At 41.1% G+C, this 22,859-nt stretch overlaps 1 pseudogene; it reads left to right on the forward strand.

Annotated features, from left to right (window-relative positions):
- Window positions 1-22,859, forward strand: part of LOC127633142 (pappalysin-1-like) — a 359,290-nt pseudogene that overhangs the window by 50,973 nt on the left and 285,458 nt on the right.

Raw genomic sequence — 22,859 nt, forward strand, 5'->3', positions numbered from 1 at the left:
TGTAACCTTATATATATATTCAGCTAGGGTGAGTCGTAAGGTTTAATTTGATACCAAGAAACTTGTATTTGGTACACTTAAAAGTGAATATATATTCTTAGACCCTTTATATAAGCCCCCAGAGTTTAACTACACAACTAAATAATCTTAACTAGTTTGATATTATAGCAGAAATACCCAAGCATACGGGAATAAAACATATTTCCTTAAAACTAAGCCATTTCTTGGTTTTAAATGGTATGAGTGTATAGATTTTCAGTGTGTAGATGGCGATATCACAAGTGTCTCTGGAGAGGCTCTTTGGGTTGTAAAAACGTCAAGAAGCATTCTAACTCCCAGACTTGCTGGCATTACCTGGTGATTTAGATGGGGAGTCACAGGGTGTGGGGGTTTTAGAACCCTTAGTAAAAATGTGTGCATTGCATTCAGAATTAATGAGTTCATGATTTTCCGTTCATACTCCACACCACACTTTTAGAAATATTCTCTAGCCAAGCTCAGGCACAGTTTAATTATTGTAACATGACTATTAACATAATGAAAATTAACTGGATGGAAATAAAGAGCTAAAGTTAGTCATTGCTCGGTGAGGAACTGAAAGTGAATTTTTATATTTCTTTATATCATCATACCGATTTGTTTAATTTCATCTATCATAATGTTTAATAATGTTTTTGAGAAACCATCTAATATCACAAAACATAATTGTGATAAATGAAAATAATTAATAAAACTCATTGTAATATGGATGTTTGAGATGATTTAGTTTTATTCTGCCAAAAATAATATCACTTCTTGGAGGATAATGTCATTAAGGAACTGGCTTCTTTTAAGTGGAAGCTGTATAGAAATTGATATTGACAATCTGAATTACAAATTGCCCAATTACAATTTGAACATTCAACATTTATTAACTTAGCAGATGCTTTTATCTAAAGCAACTTACAAAATGAGGAAGGATACCACATAAGCGATTCGTCTTAAGGAGAACATTACAAAAAGTGCTACATTACAAAGTTTCAATTGCATCTGAAAACTTCTAGCCAAGATTTTATTATTATTATTGAATCTGAGTGTATGGTCAAGTGCATATGAAAAAGTTGTCTCTTTAGCAGTGTTTTGAAGACAGAGAGGTAGTCTGTTTCTCGGATGTAGTTGGTAGGGATGTAACGGTTCTCAGTAACACTAAATGTACCTAAATGGCTCTGTAGTTGGATAGACACGCTCCCCCTGTGTTTCGCGTGGGTCTACTTTATGTCATCACAGTTGCACTGTATGCGTTGTGTGTAGTTGAAATGGCAAGGGGAAAAAACAAGCTACTGATAAAGAAGCCCCCTGCGTTATTCAAGTCTCCTGTATGGAAATATTTTCTTTTTCTAGTCAATTACAATAGCGATAGTAAAATATATTTTTTAAAACAGTTACTGTTTGCAGACATCACTCAACGCTAGTGCTGAATACTGGTAATAAATCTGACTCTTATAATAATAAATCATGATTGTAATAACCATGACTTTTGTTCACAATGATTTTCTTATCAGAAATCATGGTTTTGATACAATTAACCATTGTTTTACAGCAGTAAAACTGTCATTCCATATAGTAACTACGATTTTACTATATGTTGTATTCATGACAGTTTGTGGTTACTATGATTTTACTACAAATACCATGGTCAAATGATGGTTACTGTATTAAACCACTCTGGGGGAGGGGCCATCGGCCACCCAGCCCCGCCCCGGTCCTTCTAGACGGGAGGCTCAAAAACAATGCGTGGCGAATCGTGCTCCCCCTCGTAAAGACTGGGGGCCAGTTCGTCGCCCTCAGCAGCCCCCAAAGCAAGACCTTCAGGGCAGTTATTTCTAAAAGGGGAAAAACCCTGACATTTTGCGCCCAGCCTTGTGGGGGTAGCCCCCCCTTGGGATGGGTCACGTGAAACATCCACCTGTACCCTCCAGATACTCCCACAAAACCGCTCCATTCCCGCCGCCTCTGGTGTTTCGGGAGTTAGCGGTTTCCAGCGAAATGTTTGGTGTTCCGTTGCTTCCTGCCGTAGTCCAGGACATGGGACACTTCACATCCCCTTAACAGGAAGTGTCAGAATCAATACCCATCTCAGAGTACCTGGCAGCATGGAAACTACAGCTAGTTGTTTCTCTGTGGGTCCTAAGAACAGTAGAAAAAGGCTACAGAATTGAATTCGTTCGGCATCCTCTGTGGTTCAACGGCGTGATTCCCACTACCGTGAAACCGGAGCAAGCATGTCTACTGTGGAAATAACTGCAAAATCTCTTGGTCAAAGGGACCAAAAAACATGTTCCCCTTCCAGAGAGAGAGTCAGGTTACCACAGCAGATAATTCCTGGTTCCCAAGAAGCATGGGGGGGGTTGCGTCCGATTTTAGGCCTTCGAGGCTTGAATTGCTCCGAGGGCGATCAAGTTCAAGATGCTAACTGTCAAGACGGTCGTGTCTCAAATCCAACATCGCGATTGGTTGATCACGATTGATCTCATGGACTGAGGTTCGCTTTTGGGGGCGAAGCTTTCCAATATCGGGTTCTTCCATTCGGTCTAGCTTTATCACCCCACACATTCACGAAATGCATGGATGCAGCACTGGCTCCTTTGCGACTCCGTGCATCTGCATTCTAAATTACATAGACGACTGGCTGATACTAGCACAGTCGCAAGAACTGGCATTACAGCACAGGGATATCGTCTTAGCTCATCTGGTTTCTCTGGGTCTGAGACTCAACTTCAAAAAGAGCGTTCTCTCTCCCACTAAGGGGATTTCATCCAAGGGCCATTCCCCTAGGCTGATAAGGGTTACGTGGCGCATGCTACGTACCCTTTCTATGTGGTTCAGACACCGCTTTCTCACTTTGGGTCCCACTCTAGGTGTGTCTTGCGGTCGCAGGTTGCTAACGACAGATGCCTCCCTGACGGGCTGGGTAGCAGTCTTAATTGGCCCACATGGCCCAGAATGCCCCTGTATGCTTTTCCCCCGGTTTCTCTGCTCCCGGGAGGCTTGGCCAGAGTTCGCCAGCAAGGGAACAGAGAACCTCTTACTGATAGCGCTGCGCTGGCCGAACAGGGTATGGTTCTCTGAGATAATATCTCTCCTCAAAGGCTCACCTTGGGCGATTCCGGACAGGAGGGACCTTCTGTCTCAGGCGCAGGGGACAATATTTCATCCCCGGCCCGAGCTGTAGAACCTTCATGTTTGGCCCCTGAAGGGTACCAACTGAAGGACACTGGGATTTCACCTGAAGTTATCGAGACCATTCTAAGTGCTAGGGCTCCCTCTACTAGAAGTTATGCCAATAAATGGGGTGTCTTTGAAAGATGGTGCAGTGCACATAATGCAGATCCAGTTAACTGCCAGATTGCTTCAGTTCTAGACTTTCTGCAGGAAAAATATCAGCAGGCACATGCCCCGCCACTCTCAGGGTTTACGTGGCCGCTCTATCGACTTGCCATGCCTTGATTGAAGGGGTGGTGTTGGGGAGACATTCTCTGCTCGATCGCTTCGTTCGTGGAGCCATGCGACTGAGACCTCCTGCTAGGACCAGAATCCCTTCATGGGATTTAGCAATAGTCCTTGAGGGTCTGGTTTAGACCCCCTTAGAACCTCTAGAGTCAGCGTCTGATAAACTTCTGACTCTCAAGATGTTTTTTCTTATGGCAATTACTTCTCTAAAAAGAACTGGGGATCTACAGGCTCTGTCTGTCTTGCCAGCCTGCAAGATTTTATAGTTTGGATGTTCATGCCACTCTGGGCTCTTATGTCCTTGAGTCAACATCACCACAAGCCCATGTCTGAGACCTCTCGCGCTCTTGTGAACACACTACATAACCGTAAGCGGTCCGGACATCCAGCATGCGGCGGCGTGGGTATTCTTGTTCCCAAAGCTCTAAGTCAGCACAGCATCAAAGTGTAGCTTTTTGACAGGGAACGTCTTGGGTTACTGTAAACCCTGTTCCCTGATAAAAGTCCAACGAGATTCTGTGCTTCATTGCCGCAATGGGATACCCCAGGACTGCTCTTCATACAAAATACCTGCATCCAATGATATCACCAGCAGAGGCTATATATTTTGGTCAATTTCATTGACGTGTTGCACACATATTCACAGCTGGTCACACCTAAAGTTGTTCCCAAAGTGCTAAGTCAGCGCAGCATCTCGTTCCGCTTTTATCAGTTAAGTAACCAGAGACGTTTTTTGCAAAAATGACACTGTGGCAGGGCCCTGCCACATTCCTCCCTCCGCCCTGCCACAGACACCAAAGTGTTTAATTCTGGAGACTTTGAGAGAAGCATTTTTACATTTTCTTGAGTACGTTGCATTCATGTAACTATCGGCTGCAAAGCATTTTTACAAAAATACCAAAAATGCTAGTTGAAGTTTCCCAAAGTCACCTCTCCAAAAAGTTGCTTTACTTTTGATTCTAAGTAAAATATCAACAGCGCTCTGCTTGTTCTCTGTGTTCTAGTATTCCGACACTGTTATATTAAGTGAGAAAACAAATTATCTAGTGCGTAAGTGAGCTGACTGAACAAATCATGGCCAGTTCCCTGAAAAGAATGCCCAATTCGAGAACAAGATGGTGCGCTCATGCATGGCACACAGGGACATGTTGAAAATGTCATTATCCGCCCAAACCAAAGAAGATAAATGATTAATATTTTATCTTAATATTCATTTAACTGTACTATACTGTGATGCAAGAAAACTAACTAACATAATTCCCAATTTTTTAAATAATGTTAATATTATACCCAATGTATTAAGCCATGTATGACCGGCACATGAAAATGTAATGCATATAACAAACAACCTATTAACATTCAGCATGTGTTACTTAGGGAGATTGATTGATTGTATTGATTGATAAAAAAAAAAAAAAAAGATCCTGTAAATATGTGCAAAAAGGGAATGTAAATGTGTGTTCTTAAAGTTGATCCAATTTTATATTACACAAGACCAAAGAGTAGAATCACAATGAGTCCATTCTGGGCATTATTGGACTCATTGTGATTCTACTCTTTGGTCTTGTGTGATATAGGACTCATTGTGATTCTACTCTTTGGTCTTGTGTAATATAAAATTGGAACACTTGCACATTGTCCTCCAAATATATATTTACACAAAATTCACAGAAGATCTTAAAAGGACTTTAAGCATGGTCAGTACTGGGGAAGTCTTATCCTTACCCTGAGGTTCATTCACTTTCTGCTTATGACTTTAAGATAACTGTTAAGTATAAGATTATACTGCAAGTAATTATTCTGCGTATGTTATAGACGTGTATATTTCCCTGAGATTTGGGGCTTTTATAGATGTCATACAATCTAGTTGTTTGTGTTAGTCATTTAATTTGTGCATCCTATTTGGCACGGAAATGAGGGTATTTAAGCGAGAAAACTGGAGTAGATTAAAGGCATGATGCTCTTTGCTTGCTCTTTTGTTTTAATTACAAGTCTTGCAGCTATCTACTGTAACTCATTCCAAAATTGGCATCCCTTAATCTGCAATGGATTGTTAGTGTTTTGTTCCTTTAAATTTGGCTTCTGCTACTAATGTTAAATGGATCCCCCCATGTCATTGTTTCTGTCTGCAGGGCCTATCTGGATATGAAGGAGTTAAAAGAGATTATCAAGCTGGATGGTTCCACACACCTCAATATTTTCTTTGCCAATTCCTCCGATGAAGATCTGGCTGGAGTTGCAACCTGGCCATGGGACAAGGAGGCGCTGACGCATCTAGGTACAGAGAATTTACTGCATCAATGCTGTCCAGGTCAAGAGATTGAATTGGGTTCTTGCAGTAATTTTATGCTGAGTTGTTGTTTTTAAGAATGTCTTAGCTCATCTTGCTCATCTAATGCTATGGTCAATGGCACAACTGATTCAATTTATAAGTAGTATGTAGAGGGATAGAAGTATATTATAATTTTACTGCACTTTTCCTCATCTTTCTTAGGTGGAATTGTTCTGAATCCTTCTTTCTATGGTACATTTGGCCACACTCATACCATGATCCATGAGATCGGTCACAGTTTGGGACTGTACCATGTGTTCAGGGGGATCTCGGAGATTGAGTCCTGTAATGATGCATGTTTAGAGACTGAGCCCTCACTGGAAACTGGAGATCTGTGTGCCGACACCAACCCGACTCCCAAATACAAGCACTGCAGGGACCCTGAGCCAGGCAACGAAACATGTGGCAATCACAAATTTGTTCACACGCCATTTAATAATTACATGAGTTACGCAGGTAAGAACATATTCATAGAAACATTTCATCTCAATCACATAGCCTCACACACTACAGAGATGGTATAAATGTCTAAAGGTGCCTTCACACTGACAGAGATTGAATCACAGGAGTTTAAAGTCACTGGCATTCTGCATTATCTATCTGTTTCAGCATACAAATCACATGACCTCTACTTCCTACACTTCAGTAGTGGATGCCACAACATGTCGCTTCCCATTTGCATAGAATTGCACTCTGGTCAACTTTGTCACAGCTTCAATGGTCACAATCACCAATGTGCCCTTAAATTGTCTATTCTCTTTGAAACTAAGTGACTTTGCTGCAAATCGCTGTTGCTGTGAACACCCCTTAAAGGAAGCCAATGAGCTCTAAGATGAATCACAAATGAACAAACTTTGATTTAAAGCCAAATTTAAAACAATTAAATAAAATTGGATAAAAAGACAAAGGTACAAGACCTTGTGTTCTTAATGTCTTTCAAGAGGGCATGTACTACAATCCCATTAAAGGGTAACTAAACACCTGCTCAGAGTCTGACTGCACCCACTAGAAATATTTGAAAATGCTGGAAAAGTGGCGGGGATAGAGGGAACGAACCGAGGGGGAGGGGGAGGGGGGGGGGCACCTGAGACTCGTAGTGACGGATTAATTGACAGCTGTTGTCAGACTCTATGTTATTATTCCTCAAACGGTCGCAAGACGACATGTACATGAATCGGGCGTGGAAAATTCAAGGATTCAAATTCAACTGCAGTAGCCACCGTTCAACCTGAAGAGGGCAGCACTCAGACATTTTTACACCATATATTGTAGAATTAAAACACTTTACACACAAATGTCAAAAAATTACTTGAATCAATGACCAGTACTAATAAAGCCCCATGCTTACAGATCATTAACTAAAAAAAGTTGGTTTAGGGTTTAGTTACCCTTTAAGTATTGCCATTGACGTACAATATATCAGTAGTTTTAGAGTGTAGAGAGATCAATTCTATTGTGCCATTCACAGTGCATCATGGAGGTAGGCAGTCGCTGTGGCTGTTTTCATACTGGGATGGGCATTTCTAAACTATCCAATGAAAGTAGGGAATCTGAATGGATTAAAAATGCCCACTGATTGGGAAAAGCCCATTTTTGTTCTGCAGAGACATAAGTCTTTCATTTTGTGCGGTTTGTTGGCAGCAATTCTCTAATTGGTGGATTGTTTCCCTTTAGGATCAAAGAGAAGTTTTTCCACCAGAAATTATGCTATCAAACACAATTAAAGGAAATACAATTATATAAAATAATGCAGATTGATTGCTTCAACAGAAGCATGTACCATTGATTAACAACCTTGGTGTTCATGGTAGGTCTGTCTTTAAATGTTTATGAGTTATAGTTAATAATCAGTTCACCTGTGGAGAAAATGAATAGAATCGTTACATACACAACCTGACTGTTGTGCTATTTAGACTACTATTAACCATCCAATCAATTACAGAAGGATAAAATGTAGTATTGCCCTACATTTGCCTCTTATTGAAAAGAAAAATCACCCAGAAATGTTACATTACATAAGTACAATGGCTTGTATGATTTAATTTGTACATTAATGCATCAGCTAAGCATTTGATGTTTTATCTTCTCTCCAAGAAGACATTTTTGCATGTGCTATGGGCTACCAATATTCAGGCCAAATAAGTACATTTACATCCTCTTCCCCCCAGATGATGACTGCACTGATTCCTTCACTCTCAACCAGGTGGCTCGCATGCACTGCTATCTGGACCTAATCTATCAGACGTGGCAACCCGACTACAGGCTCCCTCTGGTCCCAATGGCACCCCAAGTGGTAGAACAGGGACAAGACTTCATTACTCTTGATTGGTTTCCACCCATCACTGGCCACTTTTATGACAGGTGATCTGAGGTTGTAATGACATGTGCTAAGGACAATTTTTTTTTTACAAATACTGTACACGTGGTTGTGTAAGCCCGTTTATCGGTCCAATGACGGTCTCCAATAATACGGGTGAAGGGCTCTGCGCGTTACTGTCTTTCTTGTTACGCAACACAACAAGATTAAATGAAATACATTTTCTCTTATGTATTACCTCGTTTATTCATCTGACTCCATAAATGAAAAAGGTTTTTAATGATATCCGAGTATCATTAAAAGTGAGCGAATGTTTGATTATTCTTTTAACTCCTTTAATTGTACTTTACCCGTTTAGATTAAGAAACTATGTCGCTTTGAGGTCCTCGCGTGTTTTCTCTACACCGCGAGTCTCACGATCACAAGCGGCCAGTATTGGATCATCAAACAGCGGTAATTGCTATATACCTGAGATCGGTTACGTTCACGTATACACAATCAAAGATACTTCAGTATCGCCCCCATGGAATTGCATACACTTGAATGTAACTTAACGTTTTCTTCAGTAGAGGTCACGGCCACTATTACAGATGTAAGTTGACCAACATAACTTCTCTTATAATAGCTTTGGATTGGCCATGCGTGGTTTCCCATGTACACTTATCTGGAGAAACATCAAATTAAAACAGAGGTAAGACACCCAGATTTAGATTGGTCAAGCAGCGTTTGCTGTTCTAAACGGAAATTCCCTTTTTGTCTTAGCAAACCAAGTACACTTGAATCGATGCCAAATATTAGTCGTCACTAATCTGACGCAGACTTGCGGTAACATACGAATCGTTTAATCCGTTTGGGAAACACAATGTCAGAGTCAGTCAGAATAAAATCAAATGTTGACAATTTATTGACCAGGTAACATAATCAATTCATCAATTCCAGTTAGACATTGATAAGTCAAAGTTAGACATTTTATCAAAACATAAGAAATACGAATTGCAATCACCTGAAATAAACTACAAACAGTAAACTGTTTGGGATCGATTACAGAGAGCCCTGAGTAATGTGTCGCCTTTCCTTAAATACCCAAACCATGGACAAAGGGGATTTTGGGAGTGGTTAGGTTTAGAAGTCCTGGGGACATACTTCATTAACATACAAGCAGGGATGGAGACAGACCTCCAGAATTATAAAGCATTTGGCAAAGACCTTATAACTTTGATCTGGGAATAAGAGCACTATACCAGACGCACTGAGACATTTTAAATGATTCCAAACATGTTACACTAGTTACATTATTTGTATACTTCAGATATAGACTTTTGTTACATACAGATCTTAGGTGATTCTGAGCTGGATGGGGGAGAGAGGAGAGAATGGGACAGATGTGTCTAGGGCAACAATGAGGTGTGAATTTGCAGTCTTCGCTCAGTGGGGTGTGGTGCCTCAGGAAGAGTTGCTAATTGCGAGAAAGTTAGTTTGTTGATTTTCTCAAAGATCATACATTTACTCTTTGCCTTTGAATGCAAACACATTGGCACCCTGCCTTACAGTTTCCTCCGCTTGACCCCCGGGGACAATTCCAGAAGAGTCCCTGTTGGGTCATTGTGCCTTAGTTTCTATTTTTATCTCAGTCGCAGAAGAGTGTGCAGTTGCGAAGGGCTGAGAGCCAGTGCTATGTCGGTTGATGTCCGCATGGATCTGATGAGGCAAGTCGCAACAATGTGTCTGGTTGAGGTTAGCACATGCATTCAGTTCATAGAGTCCATCAAGGCATTTGTGGCTTGTTCAGTGGACATGTCATTCCATCATGGAGAAACATTGCACCTTCCCTTTGATGATGATCTGACTCTTTGAAGAATTCTCTGCCACCTCCAGTGGTGGTCTTCTGGGCAGACCTCAATTAGGTGAAGGAGTCCTCCCTGGCAATGCATAAACACCTGAACAGCTTCTTAAATGACCGTGTAGAGATGAAACTCTGAAGAACTTAACTGACACAAGAAAAGGTTGAGTAATACATGATGAAAAGACAAACAATGAATCAATGTCACCAGTGCGAGTGGTAATCCAGGTCTCAAGTGTGTATTTAAAAATGCAAAGGGGACTAATTAATCTGAATTAATTAAAGGAAAGGTGGCACAGAGTTCAAGGCAATTAGAACATGTATCATCAATATACAATATTACAGTGGATACTAAATTAAAGGAAACATACCACAAAGTCAGTATAACTAGTATTTCCATCAGTGGCAGGCATCATTAAACATATAGTTATAATACTAATTCTATGATTTTAGAATCACAGTTACAGACATATACAATAATAACAGTGTTAATTCAACATTATCTAATATGTGTGATTTGGTGGCTGAGTCACAATCGATGATATATGCCTATTTTCAAAATGTGAAGTGGATCGATAGAAGCGTCTGCATTTCATATCGTCAACTTATTTTGTTTTTATATTGTTATTAGCAATGCGTTGGAAACCAGGGGCCCTCTGGTTTGCAACCATTCCAACAACAATCAATTGGTTTGATTTATATGTAGGTGGAAATGTTTGAAATTTTGTTGCTTGCAATTAGTAATTAAATCATCGATGTGTGACTGTAGCCATGCACATGTCCCATGTATATTACAGTATTTAAAGGGAAGTTGTAAATAGTGCCTGTTTTATGGTAACAGGTTTGTAATGTCCTATGTGTGAGAGGCTATGTGTATTTGAGAGGCGGGCCAGATCTTCAGTGGATTAGTATTTTCAGAATCTCGGCCATTATTTTGTTCCATGATGTGTCGTAATAAAAGTGTGTGCTCTGTATGTTTAGGAGATGGGTGGAACCTGATCTAGAGCAATTGGTGTTGCATAATTTTTGGTTCCGGTGCTAAACCGGGAGGCCATACAGCTATTTTTGTTTTTGTGGAGCTGTGAGGTGTGAATGGCCTGTTAGATTTGCTTTCGCACCCATCTCCAGCATGGCCAAATTGATGTCCTGGCTTGAGGCCGGGGGATCAGAATTCTTTTTGCATCTGTCCCTCACGACATTGTAACCTGAAATATGAACAACTACAGGAAAAGAAAACAGTTAATGTTGAATCTTTAATTAATTTGCATTTAGACATGTGGTACTTTATTTTCCTCTGATGGTCAAAGCCAAACTGTTACAGACAGCTTTAGTCTCATAATGTATGGTTTGTGCCAGCAGGGGGAAGAAACATGTGCCATTACAATGTCTAATGCAAATTTTATTTCAAAGATCAAATTAGACTGAGCATCCTTGGTGAGATCTGAATTACTGCTGATATTTTAGTGCAGTTTGAAGTGTGAAGCACCTTAAGCTGTTCTCACAGTTGAGTCTGTACTGTCTGCTGTTGTGAGCAATATAAGCCCCAGTTCTGCTGGGGAACTTTCTGAGATTTGTTTTATTGCTCCCAACACAGCTCTGTGGTCAAAGAATCAATTCACATTTTTGGTGATGTGTCTTCTGCTTAGCATTTTTTAAGGGGGCTATTCACACGTTTGATCATCTATGACCTATGATCTCGGTGGTCCGTTAGGGTTATGAAATTTTGCCTGATGTTTAGCATTTTTCACAAACATTTTTTTCCATTGTCTATCCAGTGGAATGTTTCCCCTGATCAGATTTTAAATTCAATTGGTGCTTCTCAGCGAGAGATGATTTGGTTCATTATCATGTGCCACTGCATTGGTGCACAGCAAACAACGACCGTATACCCCTCCCTCTTGGCACTGATAAGAGAACCAATGAAATTCAAATCACAAGAATTTTCAGGGCTGGTAAGGTTGTTCGGTTGGCAGTGTCATTACAAATATATATGTCTAATATACATCTGCAATGCCATGCATAACCTTTCCCCGTCTGTGGCCATGCATGCCCATTATAATATAATGCACATTATAATGTGATTATAATACAACTATATTATATTAAAATAGTATAAATTAAACAGATTTTATCACTGGTTTCTGGAGGGCTTCTGGAACGATGTAGTTATCGTCATAAATCATGCCTTCAGTGACCTTGACTAATTGGTCCCGCTGCAGGTGCGGTGTCAGCTCTCCATCAGAGCTCCACAGTTCTTGTTAGTACTGTTTTAAGTTAATAGGAATAGTCTGAACCGCACTCACAGCAGGAACAATCAGCCTGTCAGGCTGCCATTCATCTCCCTATGGGGATGGAGGCCACATATCCCTATTGGTGATGGTATTTTCCATTATTCCGTTCGCGTTGTGGGCCACGCCCTTTTGGCAGTTTTGTTTTTTAAACTCTGTGAAGAAATTTGTGAATAGTTTCAACAGGTCGCTATAGGGCATTTTTTGGCAATGCTTTGCTTGTTTTCTCCAATCTCTTTCTCTTTTTTGGCAATCTATTATGAGATGGTTAAACTTTTTGCAATAATGGCATTGCATTTTGCTTTGAGATCTTTGGTTAAATTTCTCTGTGCTGTTCCCGTCTGTTAACCATTTTGCGGACGCAACACTACGGAGTTTTGATCTCCACCTGCTTTCTATTCTTGAACCCCAGTCTACCATTGATCTGAACGTGTTTTCGGCGGGATCGACACCATTGGATAAAGCCTTTTGAACTGGGATGCTGGCATTTTTCTTAACAAGTTGCAGTAATGTGTCATGGTCACGGTTTGCATTTTCTAGGCCTGAGTGTTCTCTGTATGTTACCCATAACCGTTCTGTGTACGTTTCAAATGACTCATTACTGGCTTGTTTGATTTCCAATATTTTTCTCCAATCTGCATGTGTCGGTCCCCTCATGTCTAATAATGCTTGTTTTAGACGCTCGTAGATAATCTCGTCGGTTTCGTTATTGTCTCGGTTCATAATGTTGCCAGATTTCATCTCTGTGGTTAGTTTTGGTCTGAGCTCCTCAGGAATTGTGAAGAGAGCTATTTGCCAAACGTCTCTAATTTCTAATTTGTACACCGTGGCCTGTAACATCAATGCTTCCCAGTAGGGTTGAAACGGCCCTTTTCTCGGCATAATTCCTACGACTTGTTTATGTCTAGAGCATTCTTCGCATGTTAACGGGCGGCTGATTGTTGTGATTTCATCATCCGCATTCGTCATGGTTTTAAGAACAGCGACTTTCACTGATTTCTTTGGCAAGTCATTCAATTTTGTGCGAGTCTTTACTGGGCTTCGCAGGTTTGGTTCTTCAGGCCACAGGTTCACAAGAACTCGGTTACGAGTTTCTCTCTGTGGCCTTTCTCCTAACGCGGCATCGTCATCATCATTTTGAGTCTCTAGCTCAAAGGTTTTATCCAGTGCTGCACGTTTAACTGCAGCTACTGGAAACCCAGATTTATCGCAGCAATCTTCGAGAGCAGATATGTAATTCCTGCCGCTTTTAAGTTTTCTTTGAATTTGATCAATTTTTGTTGCCATTTCTTCGCGTTGTCTAGCCCACCCCTGTTGCTCCTACGCGAAGGCTTCAACTTGTGTTCTTAACTTTTGTAATTCGTCAGATCGCAATCTTTTGATTTCTTTGATATTTGCTGTTGTTCCTTCGTTCTCGGTTATGGTCTCGAGGTCGTTACGACAAAGCAAATAAACAATTGCAGCGGGAATGTTATTGTATTTTGATTTTGATTTCAATTTTGCACCCTCAGCAGAATACCAGGATATTATTTCATTGTTACTCCACTTTAAATTTAGTCCCTTGTCACTTAACCGAACAAGGAGGTTTTTCAATTGCACGCTTAGAATGTCCATAATTTCCCCGTCTATACCGCTGCTGTGCTTTCCCTGGAAAGACATGTTTCCCGTCTAATTCTTATGCCCACCGGAGTTTTCGGTTCCGGTCTTAATAGATGTGAGGTGCAAACAATCTTCCCCTCAACACTTCTAAAAGGCAAATAAAGATTGACTTACCACAGCAGCTGGAGATAGGTGAGAAGATCAAACCTCATGTCCCGGGCAGGGATCGAGTTGAATGTTGCGCTGGAAAGACGGTGCTCGTCTGGTTGCGAGATCACATCGGGGTCACCACTTTGTAAGCCCGTTTATCGGTCCAATGACGGTCTCCAATAATACGGGTGAAGGTCTCTGCGCGTTACTGTCTTTCTTGTTACGCAACACAACAAGATTAAATGAAATACATTTTCTCTTATGTATTACCTCGTTTATTCATCTGACTCCATAAATGAAAAAGGTTTTTAATGAAATCCGAGTATCATTAAAAGTGAGCGAATGTTTGATTAATCTTTTAACTCCTTTAATTGTACTTACCTGTTTAGATTAAGAAACTATGTCGCTTTGAGGTCCTCGCGTGTTTTCTCTACACCGCGGGTCTCACGATCACAAGCGGCCAGTATTGGATCATCAAACAGAGGTAATTGCTATATACCTGAGATCGGTTATGTTCACGTATACACAATCAAAGATACTTCAGTATCGCCCCCATGGAATTGCATACACTTGAATGTAACTTAACGTTTTCTTCAGTAGAGGTCACGGCCACTATTACAGATGTAAGTTGACCAACATATCTTCTCTTATAATAGCTTTGGATTGGCCATGCGTGGTTTCCCACATACACTTATCTGGAGAAACATCAAATTAAAACAGAGGTAAGACACCCAGATTTAGATTGGTCAAGCAGCGTTTGCTGTTCTAAACGGAAATTCCCTTTTTGTCTTAGCAAACCAAGTACACTTGAATCGATGCCAAATATTAGTCGTCACTAATCTGACGCAGACTTGCGGTAACATACGAATCGTTTAATCCGTTTGGGAAACACAATGTCAGAGTCAGTCAGAATAAAATCAAATGTTGACAATTTATTGACCAGGTAACATAATCAATTCATCAATTCCAATTAGACATTGATAAGTCAAAGTTAGACATTTTATCAAAACATAAGAAATACGAATTGCAATCACCTGAAATAAACTACAAACAGTAAACTGTTTGGGATCGTCTGATTACAGAGAGCCCTGAGCAATGTGTCGCCTTTCCTTAAATACCCAAACCATGGACAAAGGGGATTTTGGGAGTGGTTAGGTTTAGAAGTCCTGGGGACATACTTCATTAACATACAAGCAGGGATGGAGACAGACCTCCAGAATTATAAAGCATTTGGCAAAGACCTTATAAATTTGCTGTCATTAAGTTTACAAACCTGGGAATAAGAGCACTGTACCAGACGCACTGAGACATTTTAAATGATTCCAAACATGTTACACTAGTTACATTATTTGTATACTTCAGATATAGACTTTTGGTACATACAGATCTTAGGTGATTCTGAGCTGGATGGGGGAGAGAGGAGAGAATGGGACAGATGTGTCTAGGGCAACAATGAGGTGTGAATTTGCAGTCTTCACTCAGTGGGGTGTGGTGCCTCAGGAAGAGTTGCTAATTGCGAGAAAGTTAGTTTGTTGATTTTCTCAAAGATCATACATTTGCTCTTTGCCTTTGAATGCAAACACATTGGCACCCTGCCTTACAGTTGTAAGTAGCAAAATACACATGGGAATGTGATGTACTCTCTGGGAATATGCAGTTTGATATATAAAAGTAATTGAATATAAATATTGAAGCAGGGAGAAAGAAGACATGTCCAAACATGTTCTGTTTAAGAAATATTGAAAGGAGAAGTTGGAGACATTTTGTAATCTTTCTTGGGTACATTAAGAGAATAGATTGGAGCATGTGAAGAAAAGGCAGCAAAACAACCCAAACAGACACGTTCTTCAATCACTTAACACATGCTGTCAATTATGAGTACTTTTTCCAACCTGGTGGAATGGAAGTGGAATTTATTCAGATTGCCTTCAAAAATCATTTTATTTGTCTAGGATACATTTCATGACTCAAAGCTATTCTAAAGTTTAAGTTATTTTGCATAAGTTTCTTCAGACCTGAATGCAGTCAGTACTATTTGTTTGTGGCCCAGAGACAGTCCATTAGGGACCGGTATGTGAGTGACCAGTGGAATTCGCTGAGGCGGACAGTGGAGGAAGCCCCTCAAAGGAGCAAAATGATTGTTTAAGCAAAAACAAGATTGACGTTTATTTCTGGCCTTTAATGACTTATTGTTTCTGATACTGGAATTCTCACACCAGTGCATCTACAGAACACATAATGTGTGATTTTAACTATGGTTGGGAAACAAGATTATTCCTTAATAAGAATCAGTTCAATAATAATAATACTGGAACCAAATTATATTTAAGACATTCACTTCTGTTAGTCATTCTTCACATATGCACAGTATCAATGTTAACCACCACGTAAACCACGCAATTGTGTGGGGCACCAGATGTCTTGGGGCCCAGGTCAGAAAGCTGATCGAAACGCTCAAGGGGTGACAATGCTGTTTTCAGCCATTTCTTAATGGGTTACATGCATTGTGAAGGAAATGTGCTGCAGGTTCACCCATATGCGCAATTCCAAATATTTGAACCTGCTTCAAGTTATTATACATATCTAAAACACAACATAGTATGACAGAAATGTAAGATTTTTAAGGAGGAACATTGTAAGCTGTGAAATACATACTGACTATTAATGCTCCATCAAAAGAAAAGCTCCAGGTGAAGGCGAAGTAAATTCAAAATAAATATATTACTATTGTATAAAACAAACTCTCAAAATAACAATAATTTAGTATAATATTATTATCATATGCTTGACTGAACAATAATAAATACTATTAATCTGGGTTCCAAAATATAAGTGAGTCAAGTTGTAGTTTTGATGCACACATAATTAATTTACAAAAAGTGAATATATGTTGGTAAATATAGTTTTTTTTTTTTTTATTACTGTATTGGTGCATATACATAAAATGTATTATATTAGAATTTAAATATATTTCTTCCTTGTTCAGTTAGTGGAAAAAAATATTTAGCTAACTGGCTGTTTGAAATTATATTGAAATTATTACATAAAATCAATTTCCCCCAGTTGTGTGCCAAAAGGGGGCCCCTGGCTAGATGGTTGCTTGGGGCCTCAGAATTACCTGCCCCCGAGTATGCATTCTTCTAACAATGTGGATGGAACACTGTAATAAAATACTTATAGCACCATGAAAGCGCAAAAGAAATGATGTTTCAGCTCAATTGTGCAGTCAAGGGATGGGTGGATACTGAGGTTGTATTATGAAGATCGTTACTCAAATACAAATATCAATACTAAAGGTTTTTATTAAACTGATGTGTTATTTACTTACCATATATAGTTTGCATTTTATAAGATTCCAAGTGAAAAAATTTACTATTTAGTTATATAGTCATCTTCAAGTGCACAGTATGACACAAGCAGTAACAGACATCACTCAGTCACAGCGCTCGTTTGTAATACATTTAAGTTAAATTTCTTAAAAGATTCAAAATGTTTTGTTGTTGTTATTGAATAATAAACAAAAATAGATGTCTGCTAATTTGCAAATTAGACCTAAACAATTTTTTTGGCTATAAATGATTAGATACAATACTCAAATTAATGGCGATAATGGCCTTGATAGTAGTTGGTATCGGATCAAAAAGAAAATGAGTGGTAACACTCATCCCTTGTGAAATCTGAAATTAATTTGATGAGAGAGTGATTCCGGGTTCAATACAAATGAGGCACAATTAACAGCATTAGTGGCATAATGTTGATTACCACAAACAAAATGTTGAGCTTTAAAACATTTTTGTTCATTAAAAACAAAACAAAAGGGATTACAGAAAGGCACTTACAATGGAAATGAATGGTGCCAGTCCATAAAGGTTAAATACACACAGTTTCAAAAGGATAGATACAAGATCTAAATATTATACATTAATATTATTTAAGTGTGATAAAATTGCTTACTAACCATATATTTGTTATATCCAAGTTATATTCAATTCATTTTTACAACGAAATTGTGACTTTGCACAAACAAGGTTAAAAAGCAGTAAGAAAAATGTCATTAAATGTTCTTTACTGAAACCTAATCTTATTTGCTTTTGTTTTTAAATAAAAGGGGTGAGTAATTTTTCTATAGAAATCGTCTCTGGTTACTTAACTTTAACACTTGTTCCCTGATAAAAGCGGAACGAGATGCTGCGCTGATTTTAGCGCTTTGGGAACAGCTTTAGGTGTGACCAGCTGTGAATATGTGTGCAACACGTCAATGAAATTGACTAGAATTTATAATCTCTGCTGGTGACATCAATTGGATGCACCTGTAGCAGATGCATCATCAGGTATTTTGTCTGAAGAGCACTCCTGGGGCATCCCAGTGCGGCAATGAACGACCTCGTTCCGCTTTTATCATGGAACGGGTAACAGTTAATTAACCCGAGATGTTCCCTGTCAAAAAGCTACACTTTGATGCTGCGCTGATTTTAGCGCTTTGGGAACAAGAATACCAGAAATAATTCCGCACTGTGGATGTCCAGACCCCTTACGGTTGTGTAGTTGTGCTCACAAGAGTGAGAGAGGTCTCAGACATGAGCTTGTGATGTTGACTCAAGGGCATAAGAGCGTGGAGTGGCATGAACATCCAAACTATAAAATCTTATGAATGTGTGCGGAGAGGACCAGCCTGATGCATCACAAACAAGCTTGACCGCGCAGTAGCGTCCCTCACCAATGCGACAGTCTGCTTGGTGGCGGCCGCCACCCTGTTGCGGCGCCCATGGCAAACAAATAGTTGCTCTGACTTATGCCACTGGCTAGTGTGGTGGACATAAGTCTGAAGGGCACAGACTGGACAAAGTCTGTGAAGTCTTTCCTGCTCCGGCGTTGTAAACGGCAGGGAGCAGAAGGCTTCGAGAGTGACCGGATGTACAGTTGAGAAAGGAACATTAGGCAGGTAGTCAGGATGAGGGTGCAAAATTGCTTAAGCCATTCCTGGGGCAAAATGTAAGCAGGCTGGCAAGACAGACAGAGCCTGTAGATACCCAATTCTTTTTAGAGAAGTAATTGCCATAAGAAAAACCATCTTGAGAGTCAGAAGTTTATCAGACGCTGACTCTAGAGGTTCGAAGGGGATGAAATATTGTCCCCTGCGCCTGAGACAGAAGGTCCCTCCTGTCCGGAATCGCCCAAGGCGAGCCATCGAGGAGTGACGTTATCTCCGAGAACCATATCCTGTTCGGACATTGCGGCGCTATCAGTAAGAGGCAGGACCCTTGCTGGCAAACTCTGGCCAAGACTCCCGGGAGCAGAGAAACTGGGGGGAAAGCATACAGGCGCATTCTGGGCCATGTATGTGCCATCGTGTCCAGACCCAGGGGGGGTGGGTGACTCAGAGAGAAGTACAGGGGACATTGCACTGTCTGTTGGGAGGCGAAGAGGTCCACTTCTGCTCTTGTAAAATCTCAACCAGATTTGTTCCACTACCTTAGGTTAGATTTTCCACTACCCGTCTGTATTTTCTGTCTGGACAGTAAATCTGCTCCCATTCAGGCATCCAGGGATATAAGCTGCTCTGATTAACAGGAGCTTGCCCTGGGCCCAAAGGAGAATCTGCCGAATGTAGACCTCCTTGATGGTTTATGTAAGAGACTTCTTCTCTTCTTATGCAGTCCATCGATTTCGAAGATGACGTCATTTCTAGGATGCATTGTTGGAATGTTGAGGCAACCGCTGCTGTCGGCGGTGCCATTGAAGGTGGCTGTGAAGCCCAATCCGGGAGCCACATGTCCTGCCGCAGTAGGGACATGTGAATGCTGAGTCTGGGTATGGATATAGTTGTGGCTGTGCGCGTTGGTGTCTGCGCTGATGCAGCTCAGTTCTGTGTTGAGCTCCATGTTGAACTCCATGCCTGACGGTTGGCAGCTGTTGTTTCCAGGACTCCAGGGTTGATGCCACAGCTTTTCAGGGTCTCCTTGAGGTAATCCTTGTAGCGACGCTTCTGACCCCCAGGTCTCCTGTTGGCTGCGTATATCTGCCCATAGAGGTCTTGCCGGGGTAGGCGGTGGGAGGGCATGCGGATAACATGTCCAACCCATCGCAGTTGCAGCCTAGCAAGGATTGCCTCCATGCTGCTGGAGTTGGTGCGCTGTAGGATGTCCGTGTGGGGGATTTTGTCTTTCCATGTGACTCCTAGTATGCGCTGGAGGCATCTGATGTAAAAACCCTCAAGACACCGAATATGCCTGCGGTAGGGAGTCCATGCTTCTGCACCAAACAGCAGGGTGGAAACGCAGACTGCCTGGTAGACGGCCACTTTGGTGAAGGTACGTAGATCTTTATTAACAAAGACTCGAGATCGAAGTCTGCCGAAGGCAGAGGAGGCGAGATTTATGTGTGCCTGGATCTCGTTGTTTATGAGGCAGGTGGGTGTTAGAATGCTTCCAAGGTAGCAGAAGTGCTGAACAACCTTTACTGGTGTGCCATGAATGTAGAATTCAGGGGGTGTGGGAGTTGGGACCGTAGTCTGTGCAATGATCTCTGTCTTTTGGATGTTGACTTGTAGGCCACAAGCTTGATGCACTGCGCATACAACATCCAATGTGTGCTGCATTGCAGTAGGGCTGTGGGCTAGGAGGGCACAGTCATCGGCATATTGCAGTTCATGAATAGTGAGGGCGGTGCACTTGGTGATGGCTTGCAGGCGGCAAAGGTTAAAGAGGTTCCTGTCCAGATGAAACTGTAGGCAAACACCCTCGTCGGGGCTGAGGGAGTTGCGGGAGAGGAGGGTGACTGCTGCCAGGAAGAGGTTGAAGATCACTGGAGCCAGTACACACCCGTTTCACTCCTACTTGCACAGGAAAGGCGGGGGATTGAGATGTACCCACAATCACACGAGCCTGCATGCCAACGTGAAACTGTTGTAGTATGTACAGAAATCTTGGAGGCACCCCAAACTTCTCCAGAATGACCCAAAGGACTTGACGGTCAATGGTGTCAAAAGCCTTTGCCAGGTCGATGAAGGCAATGAACAGGTCTTTGTTTTGTTCTCTGGCCTTCTCCTGCAATTGGCGCAGGACAAAGATCAAGTCGGAGGTGGACCGATCCTTCCTGAAGCCACACTGTGACTCAGGAAGTATCCTTTCTGTGATGCTCTTGGTAAGACGGGACAGCATGACCCTCGCTAATACTTTCCCTGCCACAAAGAGCAGGAATATGCCACGACTGTTTCCACAGATGGACTTGTCACCCTTTTTCTTATGGATGGTAACAATGAGACTTTCCAGCCTTGTGGAACAGTTTTTTGTGCCCATATTATCTGGATGATTTGGTGGAGGGTTTTGGTGAGCAAGTACCCCCCTTTCTTTAGAGCTTCTGCAGGGATTCCATCAGGACCAGCATACTTATTGTCCTTCAGGCTTTGTACTGCTGTGAGGAATTCTGAGAACCTGGGTGGGTCATCAAGCTCATGTACAGGTGGGAGCACTGGGAGGCGCTGCAGGACAGTGGGGTCAGTCGGATTATTTTGATTGAGGAGTGTGTTAAAATGTTCAGCCCAACGCTCAAGAATTATTTGTTTGTCCTTGTGCAGTATTGTGCCATTTGCAGATCTGATAGGGGTGATTCTGCATTTTTGGGGTCCATATAGTGATTTTATTGCATCATAGAAAGCTTGAGAGTTGTTGGTGTCCGCATAGCCTTGGATTTCAAGCCACCAGTCATTCTCCATTATGCGAAGCCGGCGTTGCACCTCAGCACGGATATTGCTCCAGTGTGAGTGCAGAGAGGGAGATTGTGGATTGGAGAGGTGAGCAGTGAAGGCTTTACGCTTCTCCAGAAGGTTCAGTATTTCGGGCAGCTGTCGTCAAACCAGTCCTGGTGACGTTTGGAAGTAAAACCAATTGTGTTAGTAGCGGCTTGTTGTATAGCTGAGCTAAGGTTAGCCCATACGCTTTCCGCTGTATTGTGTAGGGGATGAATGAAAGTGGAGGAAAGGTTATTAGCCAAGCAGCGACGGTACAATGCAGTGATGTCAAGGGATTTTAGGGCTCGGGAGTTGAGCCGTCTTGAGGGTTGGTGCCTAGTGTGTTGGGGTCGGACCTTTAGGTGTATCTTGGATCTGATCAGACGATGATCTGAAAATTTAATGAAATTTTGAACCAATTAACGGAGTCAATAAATACAACAAAAAAATCCTTTAAGTGTTCCAGTTGTTATAATTCATCCCCTATATGGTTTACCGATTTACTGCTCTCTGTTGATTCTGTATCGTCCGTATTTTCTGCTGGATTTAGTTCATTTTTAGTCAATTAAATTAAATTATCAATATTTGTAAAATATTTGTGGAAAAAACAAAAATTTTGATATGTTCCCCCCATATTTTTTAATTTTTTAAAGTAATTGCTATGAAAAATGGAATTGAAGTGTTCAGTGAAACGTTTAAAGGGACAGTTCACCCAAAAGGAAATACTCTCATAATTTATTCACACTCATGCCACCCTATATGTGTATGACTTTCTTTCATCTGTTGAACACAAATTAAGATTTTAAGAATGAAGATTCTTAAATCGCAGGCCATTCCTGTTTATGTTGCCTAATCCATGTTTCCCAATTACCCCGGACCAGAGCATGTTGTTGGTGCCTACTCTGGCATTGAAGTCTCCCAGAAGCACAAGTTTATCATTGTGAGGAACTTTGAGGAGAGTTGTGTCAAGAGACTCGTAAAAAGCATCTTTGATGCTTTCTTCAGCATCCAGAGTTGGTGCGTAAGCACTTAGCAAGGTTGCATAGCGACCCTTCGCAAGAGGAATGCGCCAAGTCATCAGCTGCTCACTGATTCCCACAGGAGATTCTGGAATG

This window comes from Xyrauchen texanus, chromosome 3 (genome assembly GCF_025860055.1).
Source record: "Xyrauchen texanus isolate HMW12.3.18 chromosome 3, RBS_HiC_50CHRs, whole genome shotgun sequence".
Lineage (NCBI taxonomy): Eukaryota > Metazoa > Chordata > Actinopteri > Cypriniformes > Catostomidae > Xyrauchen > Xyrauchen texanus.